The 12,116-nt window shown below is 41.2% G+C and overlaps 1 protein-coding gene across 3 annotated transcripts in view; it reads right to left on the bottom strand.

Annotated features, from left to right (window-relative positions):
- Positions 1 to 12,116, bottom strand: part of FOCAD (focadhesin) — a 191,039-nt gene that overhangs the window by 77,589 nt on the left and 101,334 nt on the right. The gene's annotated exons all lie outside the window — the stretch shown is intronic.

Consider the following 12,116-nt stretch of genomic DNA (forward strand, 5'->3'; position numbering starts at 1 on the left):
TACCCTACTTCATTTGTTTTAGCTAGCTTAAAATCAAGCTGAATGTGGGAGTGCAGGAGGCTGTGAGCAGGAGCAGCCACACTCCATCGGAGCTCAGCACAACAGAATGCTTTTAAATCACTAAAGCCAACCAAATCTTGAGACGTTTACTGAACAGACAGAAGGGGGCAAATAAAGCTGGGGCCTAAAATCTTTCAAAAACCTAAAGTATCATGGCAAAATAAGCATAAAAAAGTATTTTTGAGCCACACCCCACTACAGATAAACTTCTCAGAACCAACTTGCTTCAGTGCAATAGAGAGCAGGCCAGAACCCTGTGAAACAACACTAACTCTGCTTTATGAGACAATACCAAGAGTATTTCCAACTGCAAGCTTTCAAAAATCATGAGAGTCAAGCACTCCAAAACCCTGAAATAGGCTTAAAAATCATGGGATTTCTTTTAAATAATAAATTTGAGGGATGAGGAGGAAGAGCATATGCTTTCTGGCTTCTGAGTCCTTCGGATGCACTTGCTTCACCTTTTCAAAAACTTTTCTCTACAACCAACACGGCTGCAAAATTTAATTTAAAGAAAAAAAAAAGGTAAAAGGTTTTCATGCAATCTATTGATTCTGACCACTGTGGCTTTCAGAGAAACACCAACTATTGTGATTTGGCAACATGGTTAACTAAATAGAATAAACTGCAGGCTTCTGTGCCATGTAAAGAACAGAAAATAAACCAGAAAACATGTCCATTTAGTTAACTAACTTGGGGGGAAGGGGGAGTGTGGCAAGGTGACAAGCACCCCTCAACCCCAGTGAATGTAAATGGAAGTTGAAAGCTTCCATCAACTTGCAGGATAGGACACCTGGATTCAGAGGTCAGCACTTCTGAAAAGAGATTAGAAATCACTGAAAACCAAATACAAGCCAATGAGGGGGATAACACTTTAACAAAAAGGATCCTGACCCAATCTAATGTCTGCAGAAAGAAAAACAGAAATTAATGAGAATTAAGTTAGATTCTGAAATGTATGTTGTGATGAATTGGGGCCGTGTCTGTAAAACTTGCAAATTCAGAATGTTGCTGCGAAGGTGTATTACGAAAAAATGCCGTATTAGGAATGCCTATATGTATGTGGATCCACCATTGCTGACAAGCCCTGTAGAAGCCCTGACAATACAACAGAATGCTTCTCTGGAGCTACTGAACCTATTTAGGTGCAAACATCTCAGCACAATGGGTGAGCTGCCTCTTTAGAAAATCAGTTTAGCAGCTGATTCCTCTGAAGGGAACAGGGAAGGTAGGAACAGTGGAAACTTACTAGGAGTAGAAAGAAAGAGGCCATATGACCAGGAGAGATTGAAATAAAGTAACACACAGGAACAGGAGCCAGGCAGGAAGAGAAAGCATAGGGCAAGAGAGAACAAACTCTCTCACAGAGGCGGTGTAAAGAGTTCCAGGAGGGAGAGGTTCCCAGTATGTAGCAGCCTCCTGGGGCAGGGGAGTTCTGCCCACTTTCCAGATGGCCTCATGGACTCTGGGCAACCCACGGGACTCATACCGCAGCCCAAAGAATGTCCTGGAGTGGTGGGCAAACTTAGGCGGGGGCATGCTGTGATAGAATACACCCGTGTGTTCACACCCTACACATTACTGTAATAATCTTTATACAAAGTATGCCTTGTAAGATATCATTTAAAAACTCAATTTGCTGATCATTATTATCATGGAAAATGTGAAATTATAAACTTAAGCTGAGATCATGACTAAAAGTATGTTTTCCAGAAAAGTCTGGGGAGTGGTCAAACCAGGCCCACAGAGACAAAGCATAAACTGACACTGTAACCAGGTGTAAACAAGGCTGATGGACCATTACCTGCTAAGTGGCTATTCTTTGGCAGGAAAGAGGGACAAACATCTACATCATAGCAAAGAAACAGCATGCAGTTCTCTTCCACACACACTACCTGTCGCCTTCTTCCCAGCTGGAAATGCTTCTCAAAGAGGAGACAGGACTACAATAAGAAGGGACAGACACCCAAAGGACCTCCCTCTACCCATCGATTCACTATACCTAATTGGACCAAGGAAGTACCTGTTGCACTGGGGGAGGGATTGTGACCTAAGAAGTTTGGTCAGTAATATTGCCGGAGCATGTGGTGAGAAAACTTTGCTTTGAATTTAATATAGTTTGTTAAATAAGACACGAGTAGTGTTGTATCTTCATTTTTCTTGTAACCATTACTGACTTTTATGCCTCATTACTTGTACTCACTTAAAATCTCTTTGCAGTTAATACACTTATTTTATCTAATCATGTATTTAAACTGAAGTATCTGAATAACTATTTGTAATAATAAAATGGCATAATAACTTGTATTGTGCAGGAGAAGACTAGGATGTATAGAACATACATTTCTGGGGAAAGAATTTCAGACTGGCAGTGTGTTGGGGTCACCCTGAAGTATAACCAAAGCTGGTGAGAGCCAGAGTGTAACCCAAGTGTGGCTGGCAGGCTGGAAGGCTATTTGTGAGCAGCCCGGGGGAAACCACTTCAGCAAGGCATTGTAAGGTACCCAAGGTTGCAGGGCAGGGGTGACATAGCTGCTCATTAGTCTGGATTATACCCTGGTATATCACACGTGTTTAGCATTTATAGTTTTGTATGATCTGTACTCTCCTGTGCTTTACATGATTAAGTATAAGATCATAAAAGTGTTAGTCTGTGCAAAGCGTCTGAGTATTGATTGCTTCACAACTGCTGCACCCCCTGAAAGAGTTATACTGAAACCAGAGTTCTGGCACAGGAGTGTGTTTAAGTAACTGAGGTATCTCAGGGGTCAGCACTGGTCCCAGTCCAAGGGCAGGTGGGCTGAGGAGCCCCATTTCCAAGAAATGGTAGACACTTAGTGCCCTGGCAATGTGCCAGAGAGGCCAATGGCAGAACCAGTTCTGCAGCTTGCTGAGACTCCAGAAGATTAACATACCCCAGGGGATCCAGAGCACAAGGGATTGGATTTCCCCTCACAGCAGTCTTTGTGGGAGACCAGGAAAGGCTGCTTCTAGGATCCCTGACATAAGAGTCCAAGGTATTTCTCAAGAAAAAACAAGAGAATAACTAGGAAAAGTTTTATCTGAGGCCCTAAATATGGATCTTAAAGTAAAGCCAGTTTGAAAGGAGAAACGTTACATACAGTATACCAACAAGCACGAATTCAACCAACATATGAGAAAGTGCAAGAATCACAGAATCCCTATCTGATAGCCAGAACCCAAACAAGATTTTTGTAATCTGTGAGACAATAATATGACTTTATCTTACAATATATTTCTTTACACTGGAATGGTATTACTAGTTCCAAAGTGCTATTTTCATTTTACTTTTCATCACTCTCAAATTTACTGTTTCATAATCAAAAGTGAAAATGTTGAATTTTTTTTCCCTTATCAGATATGTCTCTTGATGGTTGCAAGAACGAAATCCAATAAAAACAAGAATTCAGTGTATTCAAAAATATATTTAGACCAACCATTGTATTACTAGACATGAGATTATTAACGCAATTTATCAAATCAATAGATTGTTAAATATCTCAGAGGAATTGTTTGGAAGATTGGCTTTGAAACTTTTTATACATCACTCCAAAAACATTTAGGCCCGGATTCAACAAGGCTGTTAAGCTTATGTTGAACTTTAAGTATGTGAGTAGTTTCACTGAATACATGACAACTTATAAACTTAAAATTATGCATGATGGTTTTAAAACAGATTTCAGATTTAGATTTGTAACGCACTGTTAGTTATCAAATTAATTAAAAATAGATTTTAAACGGCATCTGTTCAGCTAATAGATGCATCTCAAACTTATGCTTATAAAACTTTTATGTTATGCCACCATGTCTGAGAGGAAACAATGAGAAAGGTGTAGTATTGAGGTTGATTTAAAATTTGAGCATACAGCTTTCATAAAGCATATTTAATGCAGACTTTCTAAAGAAGGAGGCCATGAATGTTTCCTTGGCTCTGATTCACAGACAGCTGTAGGTATGGTTTTGTACCTACAGGGAAAGAAAACCAGTTTCCTAAATAATTTGCCAATAACTGTCGTGGTACTTCCAGAAATTCAGGAGAGGTCTTTTCTTTTTTTTTTTTAATTTCATCCAATGCTCAGTCCAACAAAGGAAGAATTTTATGAAAGTTTTGGACTATGAAAACAGAGTTATCTGATCTTTTCCTAATAAGAGCTAGAACACTGCTTTCACAATTAAAGGACGAAAGTCAGTGGTGCAAACCTGGGCTGTTTTGATAACTTGCCCAAGAGCTTGAAGGCTGCACCTAATTTGCATATAATTTTACAGTTAAAAGAGGAAGGATGATCTTGTGGGTTTTAGGACAGGTCTGGGAATTAGGAGACACCTGGGTTCTGTCTCATTTGAGACATTGAGCAAATCAACCTTTCCATGCTTCAGTTTTTCCCAACTGTAAAATGAAGTAATACTTACCTGCCTCACAGGTGTGTGGCACAGTTTAGCCAATGTTTGTAAAGCAATTTGAGCTCTTCAGATGGAAGACACTCTAGGAGTGAAACGTATTATTGCTATGTAATTTTATCAGCGCTAAATGCACAAATTTATTTTTTGTTTGTGCAGTGGACATAGCACTTCACAAATAAGATAAACAGAGAATGTGCTTTGAAGGCTGCAAGTGATGGCATAAAAATGAGAAAACTGGCACTGCTCCACTGAACCCAAAAATTCTTGATGTCCAGCTCTCTCCAATGTGTGCACACACAGAGAATATTGTTCACGTCTGTTAGGTAAGTGTACTATTTGTTTTTTTCAGAAGTAATTGCTGAATTAAGCAGTTATTTCAGTGACTGTGAAAACACTTTGGAGAACCATTTCAAATCTGTAAAGATGAAGCTTTTAGGAATGCCTATTAAGTCCATTTTAGGAACAGGCATATCCATAAATACGTTTTTATGGTAACTAATGTTAACAGCTACCGAAAAATAATCTCACTACATGTTGAGTGAAAATGACACTCATCTACCCCCATTTTCAAAAACATCATTCTCAAGAATTAGAAAGACCAATACTACTTCAGTGTTCACAAAGACAGAGAAGTCTTCTAGGATTTGAAGAGGTATAAGTTTTTTATGTGCTGGTCATTTAGGAAATGAGGCATCTTGATTTATCATGTGGAGAAATAAATTAAATAAAACAAATATATATTGTGGAGTCTGCTCAAGTACTGTAGTTCAGGAAAAGTACAAAACTAATAAGTGCAGCAAAGCACACTTTCATGTTGACTTTCTTATGAATCATTTAAGCTCTACAGCTCCAGTAAACCGTAACAGGGACAGTACTCTGAAAACAGCTTCCATTTAGCACATAATTAAGCCACATTCATGTCCAATGGCACATCACATGCAATGACCAGACACGTTATTTATGTTGTGTGTTGAACTCCAAGACAGAACAAGGCAGCAAAGACTGAAAGAACAACAGTATATAACAAATGTCTTCCTCTATCAACCAACTGGATTTTTTTTGAGGGTATATATTGCTTCTTTGCTGTTGACATGAAACTGTGTGTTGTGGCCCTCCATATTGTACTAGCTGTCACATCAAACATGCATAAAAGCCTTTGAAATACAAGTTAGTCAGGAAGCCTGAGGTCTACAGTATCACTTATTCTACAGCATAGCCATGATACCAATATTAGCTGTGAAACAATACCCTACATTGTAGTAATCCTACAGAAGACAGAGCAGTACCATGCATGCTTAACTTGCTTCCTAGAAAAATATTAATAAAATACGGTCCACACCATGCTACCTGGGATCAGTTTATTTCATACTGACTTGTGTTCTGATGCCCCGTACCAGTGATACAAGGGTTCATAAGATAATGTAAAACCCAGAAACCAATATGAAAACAAGATAAGAATTAAAAGCAAACTGAAAATCCTGTTTGGATTAACATGACTCTTTTGGTATTTCCTTTGGAACAGTTCTGCCAGGACTAAAATCACAAAAACAAAGGAGGATTTGTATAGATTCACACAGGCCTCTAATGGCAACACTATACTTCTGTACCAAAATTCTCCCAAGACAGATTTACAAGACAGACCATAATGGTTTGTTGTAAGTATGGTAAATGAGTGGCTTAGAGTAAATGCCCTCTCAGAATACCAAAATACATCTTGAGATAGCAGAACATAATGAACATTTCCCCCCAGTAAAAACATAATATAAAAGGGTTGAAGTTCCGTGCAGAATGATGGCTAGTTTTCTGAACTCCATATAGTCAAATATACTTTCAAGTATCGTTCAGTTTTCTCAGTTTTGTTTTTAATCTTTGTTCATGTTTTTTCTGTTTTGAGTTTTCTTGGTGACTGAAGATAGGAGGAAAGTTAAGTTATATCTCCTTTCCCTCATTTACAAAGAGGTTCTGTTTTATCCTGTATGGAAAAAGTGGCACATAGAATAAATAGGATTGATCCATATAATCTAGCCCACTTGTGAGGGATCTGGAAGGGAAGTCTGCAGGCTCCAGTTCATAGAAGGCTGGGTCTTGAGCAGGTAATCTTAGCATACCAGAGAACAAGTAAGCTGCAGATTACAGAGAACAACACGGCAAGACACTGAGATTCAGGATGCAGATCTTGAAGCAGGATGGCATCTCCATGTTCTTAATTAAGAAATCTGAAGTTTTGCAAACTAAGTTGTCTATATTGGAGAACAGACTGAGTTGTGTTTCAAATCTCCACTAAATGGAGATCCTCAAGGGCAGAAAAAAGGAAACTCTTGCTACATTGGAGATTAATTTGAATTACTTATAAGTACCATTAACTCCTGCTGTGTGTATCTTCCACCTTTCTGCAGAATCTCTGCAATCTATTCCTCAGACCTCTGTTTACCACTCGTGCCAGGACAAACGTAATTACTTATGCAGCTATTTTTACTGTAGCAAAATATGTAAAGCTCTGACCCCAATAATTTTATTAGAAAAAAATATCTGAGATTGGAATCCACAGAAGGGGTTAACTGCTGATACACTTTGAATCACTCTTGTAATGTAGACAAGCCCAAGCTTAGATCAGGCTGTGTTAACTCATATACACCTTGACCTGCTAAAGTGAAAAGGTGTTATAAAGTGCCTACACTGGCAAAAATGTAATTTAGTCGGGGTTAGTCAACAAAGACTGACTTAACCTCAAACCATTTTTCTAGTGCAGATGCACCCATTAATTGGCTTTAAATAGGGTTGCCAACTTTCTAATTGCACAAAACTTATCACCATTGCCCCGCCCCCTGCTCTGCTCCTTCAGAGGCCTCTCCCCTGTCCCAAGCCCCCCCCCGCACGCCATCTTTCCCCATCACTCACTTTCCCTCACCCTCATACGGGCTGGGACAGAGAGTTGGGGTGCAGGAGGGGGTGAGGGCTCTGGTCTGGGGCCAGAAATGAGGGGTTATGGGTGCAGGAGGGGGCTCTGGGCTGGGGGGTGGAGCTGAGAGGTTCGGCGTGTGGGAGGGGGCTCTGGCCTGAGGCAGGGATTTGAGGATTGGGAGCGGGTATGGGCTGTGGGCTAGGGGTGCAGGTTCTGGGGTGGGGTCAGAAATGAAGGGTTCAGGGTGCAGAAGGGGGCTCTGGGCTGGGGCAGGAGGTTGGGGTGTGGGGGGAGGTATGCGGAGTGCGGGCTCCGGGAGGGAGTTTGGGTGTGGGAGGGGACTCCAGGCTGGGGCAGGGATATGGGAACGGGTGCCGGAGGGACTGCAGGTTCTGGGAGGGGCTCAGGGCGGGGACGCGGGAGGGGGCTCAGAGCTGGGGCAAGGGGTCAGGGCACGGGAGGGGGTTCTGGGAGTGGGCTTACCTCAGAGGGCTCCCCAGAAGCAACATGTCCCTTGGCTCCTAGGCATAGGGGTGGCCAGGCGGCTCTGTGCAGTGCGTGCTGCCTCTGCCAGCAGGCGCCGCCCCTGCAGCTCCCACTGGCTGTGGTTCCCAGCCAATGGGAGCTGTGGAGCCAGTGCACAGGGCAGGGGCAGTGCGCGGAGCCCCCTTGACCATCCCTCTGCCTAGGAGCCAGAGGGACATGTCGCTGCTTCTGGGAGCCGCATAGAGTGAGGCAGGGAGCCTACCAGCCCAACCAACCGGACTTTTAACGGCCCGGTCAGTGCTGCTGACCAGAGCTGCCAGGATCTCTTTTTGACTGGGCATTTCGGTCAAAAACTGGACACCTGGCAACCATAGCTTTAAAGCTCATTGTCTACGTGTATTTAAGAAAAAAAGGCAACTATTTTTGAGTAGTTAGCAGCTAACATTAGCATATTTTTATTTGTTGAACTCCAGTGAGCTTCTAGTCTTACAAATAGCTGACAAAAAGGGAATGCTAATGGCCCAGCACCCAGAAAGTGAAGCCAGACCACACTGGGGAGTCAGAAGACAATGTAATAGAGGATGGGTGGTATGATTGATTTGGAATTGCCCTGTGACCATTTGCAATATTGTTTGTTTGCTTGGTTTGGGGCGGGGGGGATGAATTTATTGGGTTATCTCAACAATGGCATTTGGAAAAAAAAAAGGCAGGAAGGAAAAGAAGGGCACAAAAAAAGCCACCCCTCAGAAAGCACTTGATAGTTGTTCAGGGACAATGTCAGTACCACAGACCCTGAGGACTCTGGCTTAGTCTCCTGCTGAGCCTACAGAAAGGACAAAGCCCAGGAACAGAGAAGAACAAAAGAGCTGCAGAAATAGGGACTATAAAGAGAGATGGTGGTTGATCAGGGGAACCAGACTGAAACATCAGGACCCCCATGGATGTATCTGAAGAAGTTAGCCCTGCCTAGGTTGTGATCAGCCTTGAGGTAAGATAGACATGCTTTGCTCTACTGCTAAAATAATACTTTTGTTTTAAGGAAGCTGTCCAATCATTGTATACCATTGGTCACAAGCTCTGGAAGGAAAGAACCACAGCTGCCCAAACTCAGTCAGACCTGTGGTGTAATAATGGTTGATACACAGGGTACATAGTTCAGGGCTCAGTCCGTGAGTGGCATATCTGCAAAATTCCACCCGGAGAAAGAAAGAAGGCCTGATATCTGAAGGAATGTGCTCATAGGGACAAGTAGCTTGAGGCTGAAAAGTTTTCCATAGCAGCTGATGATAGTTTGTGTTTGACACGATGCAATTACCCAGGAGAAATTTAACACAGAACTGTTTTGCTGGAGCTCTGAATCCTGTGCTCTGCATCCATGTAGCACAACATTCTTTACTTATCTTCATGGATTAGATATTACTGCCTTTTTTAAAAAACAAACAAAAAAAAAAACCCTATCAATTGTTGATTCCTGGATTAGCTCTATGTATTCAACCCATTATGAAAAATAGATTTTAAAAGCCCTTCTTCTGGTTGAAGTTGAGGGTTACATCTACTGCAAACCTAATGTGACCTTAAAGGAATTATTTCATTAACGTTTGTACACTATTTTTTAAAATACTTGTAAGTGCATATTATTTCAATTCTATTACAGTTTTCTAACCACATACCAACCACACAACTTCTAAATTGTGTAAGCATCTCCAACACAGACTGCAAAAATCTAAATTGACTCTGCTCAACTGAATACGGCCATTAATCAAAAATATGCAAGCTATGCTGCACAGTTTATAATGAAGGTAAAACAGAAGTATACACCACTAAATACAGGCAAAGCAAATGTGGAAAGCCAACCTAACCATAAAACTTACACATGCTCAATGAATAGTTGTTTGGATACCAAGGAAACTAGCACCTCCTCATGTACATATGACATGATAATACAATCTTTAATTACACGATCACAAACCACTTATCAAACAATACAATATAATACAAGCAGTGTTTGCTACACTTTTTGAGACACATGATCTCGTACACTACAGTAATTTCATTGTCATAAATACCCAAGTATCATCTGACTTTGACCTTGTTTGACTTGAGCTATTCTGTATTTTAATTGTTTTATCATCAACTACACATGTATGTTTAATTTATAAGGGATATTTAGTCCTCACTTTCATCAAATGTTAGTGTTATACTGTCTTTACAGTACTGTGAATCTGTATCTTCAGTTTTGCACAAGAATATTGTGCACAGAATTTATATTTGTACACCACTAATTTTAACTATATCGATATATGTCTAACATCAGAGAAACAAGTGAATTGGAAACTGAATTTTTCCACAAGCTGACATAAAAATGCTTTGAGTTTCCAGGTGCTAAGTATCTGATTGCACTATATAGGTATAGTGTACTTTATTAACTGAGCCTCATTGATACTGACAGTTATTGAAAAATGTTACTTGTCAACTCACATATGACAGCTTATGCTTTATAATGCTTAACTATTCTCGAAGTCAATAGGGCTACTCACGTGCTAAAAATTAGAGAGAAGTTTAAGTATCTTGCTAAATCAGGGCTTTAGTGTGTAATTTTCATGTAACTGAATATTGTAATGGAATGTTACAGCTTGCACAACCACAGCTCCATATACACACATATAGAGTCATCAGAAAAGTTGTATTAAGGAGTAGTTTGAGAAATAAGAACACATGACTGAAAGCTGTATCATACTGCTTAGGACAAATGGGTCAAGGTAAGGTTGTGTTCAACCTTGGCTTTAGTGATATTTGTCTTCTGAGTACTTACCTTCACATTCACCAATATTTTTATATTCAATTTCCTAGGATTTTTAAAAGAAACAAAGGAGTTAGGGGACAAACCAGAAGAAGATTCCTCAGCCTCTAAAGGCAGTTTTGCTAGTGGAGCTTGGGGCTTCCTTTAACCCACTGTAATACAACCCCAACTACCTGCAAGTTGAGGGGACGCCCATCACTTTTAGATAATTAAAGATTTGGATAATGGGCACAGAGGTACCAGCCAGCTACTGGGCCAATCCCTGAGTTGTTATAAATCAGTTAGACTCCCAGAGACTGCTGGCTAGAGAGCTCCACTCTTATGGAACTTACAAGCTCAGCAGGACAGATGCTTTATGTCCCGCTGAATTTAGAAATGTCAGCAGGACTGAGTGGCATAAGGGCTCTCATCCTTGAGAGCCAGAACAAGGATGCTCTTATCTTTGATGGAGAGGGTCTCCCTTCCTCAGCATGTGGCACTTGGGAGTTCTGCTGAATACTGGATTCCTTTCAGTGGCTCAGTTAACTAGTCATGTATGCAACTAAACAACTCACCTTAAATGTCAATGGAATTTTCTATTGCCAGTGTTTTCCCAAATTAGAAAGGCACATACTGCTCTTATGCCAGAGTCACCAGGCAGCCAGCTGAGGCAGGAGCAGATGCAGGCTGGAGCAGGGGCTGGCTAGCATGGAAACAGGCACAACTAGAACAGGAGAAGTCTGGAGCAAGGTTTAGTTGGAGCCTTAGTAGGCTAGACCATGGCCAGTCATTGAAAATACTGGCAATGGGAGTGTTCCCGGGCAAGTAGTGATGTTGGACAGACTGGAGAGACGGCTTCACTTAGGAGACTGACTACCTGCCTTGTGATCACGTGGATGGGATCCTGCCTCTGGATGGCCTGAACCCTTGTTGAATGGCATGGGGCCTATCACAAGACCTGCAGGTAATTGCCTCTGATACTTATCACACTCTCTGGCTCAGGGATGACTCGTCTGGTTTAGGCAGGCTCAGAGGTATCACATCTAATAACTAATTAAAACACTCTATCTTGAAGTATGACTCAGAGTTATAGGGCTCCCATGACCATTCTGTCTGGGCATACAATGTGCTGAATTCAAGCACCATTCCAAATTCAAAGTAACATGGCAACCCAAGGGAAGGCATAAACCTATATAAATACTCTTTATTCACTGAAATAGCATAGTTGCACAGACACTTATCATAGTCTCAGCCATGCTATTCTTTCCAGCCCAGTGGTGTTAATTCAGATTATCATGCTTTGTGGCCATTGAGACAGGCTCCTCCGCTGCTAACTGACAAAATTAAAACCTTCCCAGTGTCTGATTTGATCTTTTAAAGATCCCTCAGAGTTTCACTGAGATCCAGAAATTCAACAACACTACCCAGAATAGTGCTTGTATTCTGACACAGGACACCCACACTAAA

Source organism: Mauremys reevesii, linkage group 6 (assembly GCF_016161935.1).
Source record: "Mauremys reevesii isolate NIE-2019 linkage group 6, ASM1616193v1, whole genome shotgun sequence".
NCBI classification, from domain to species: domain Eukaryota; kingdom Metazoa; phylum Chordata; order Testudines; family Geoemydidae; genus Mauremys; species Mauremys reevesii.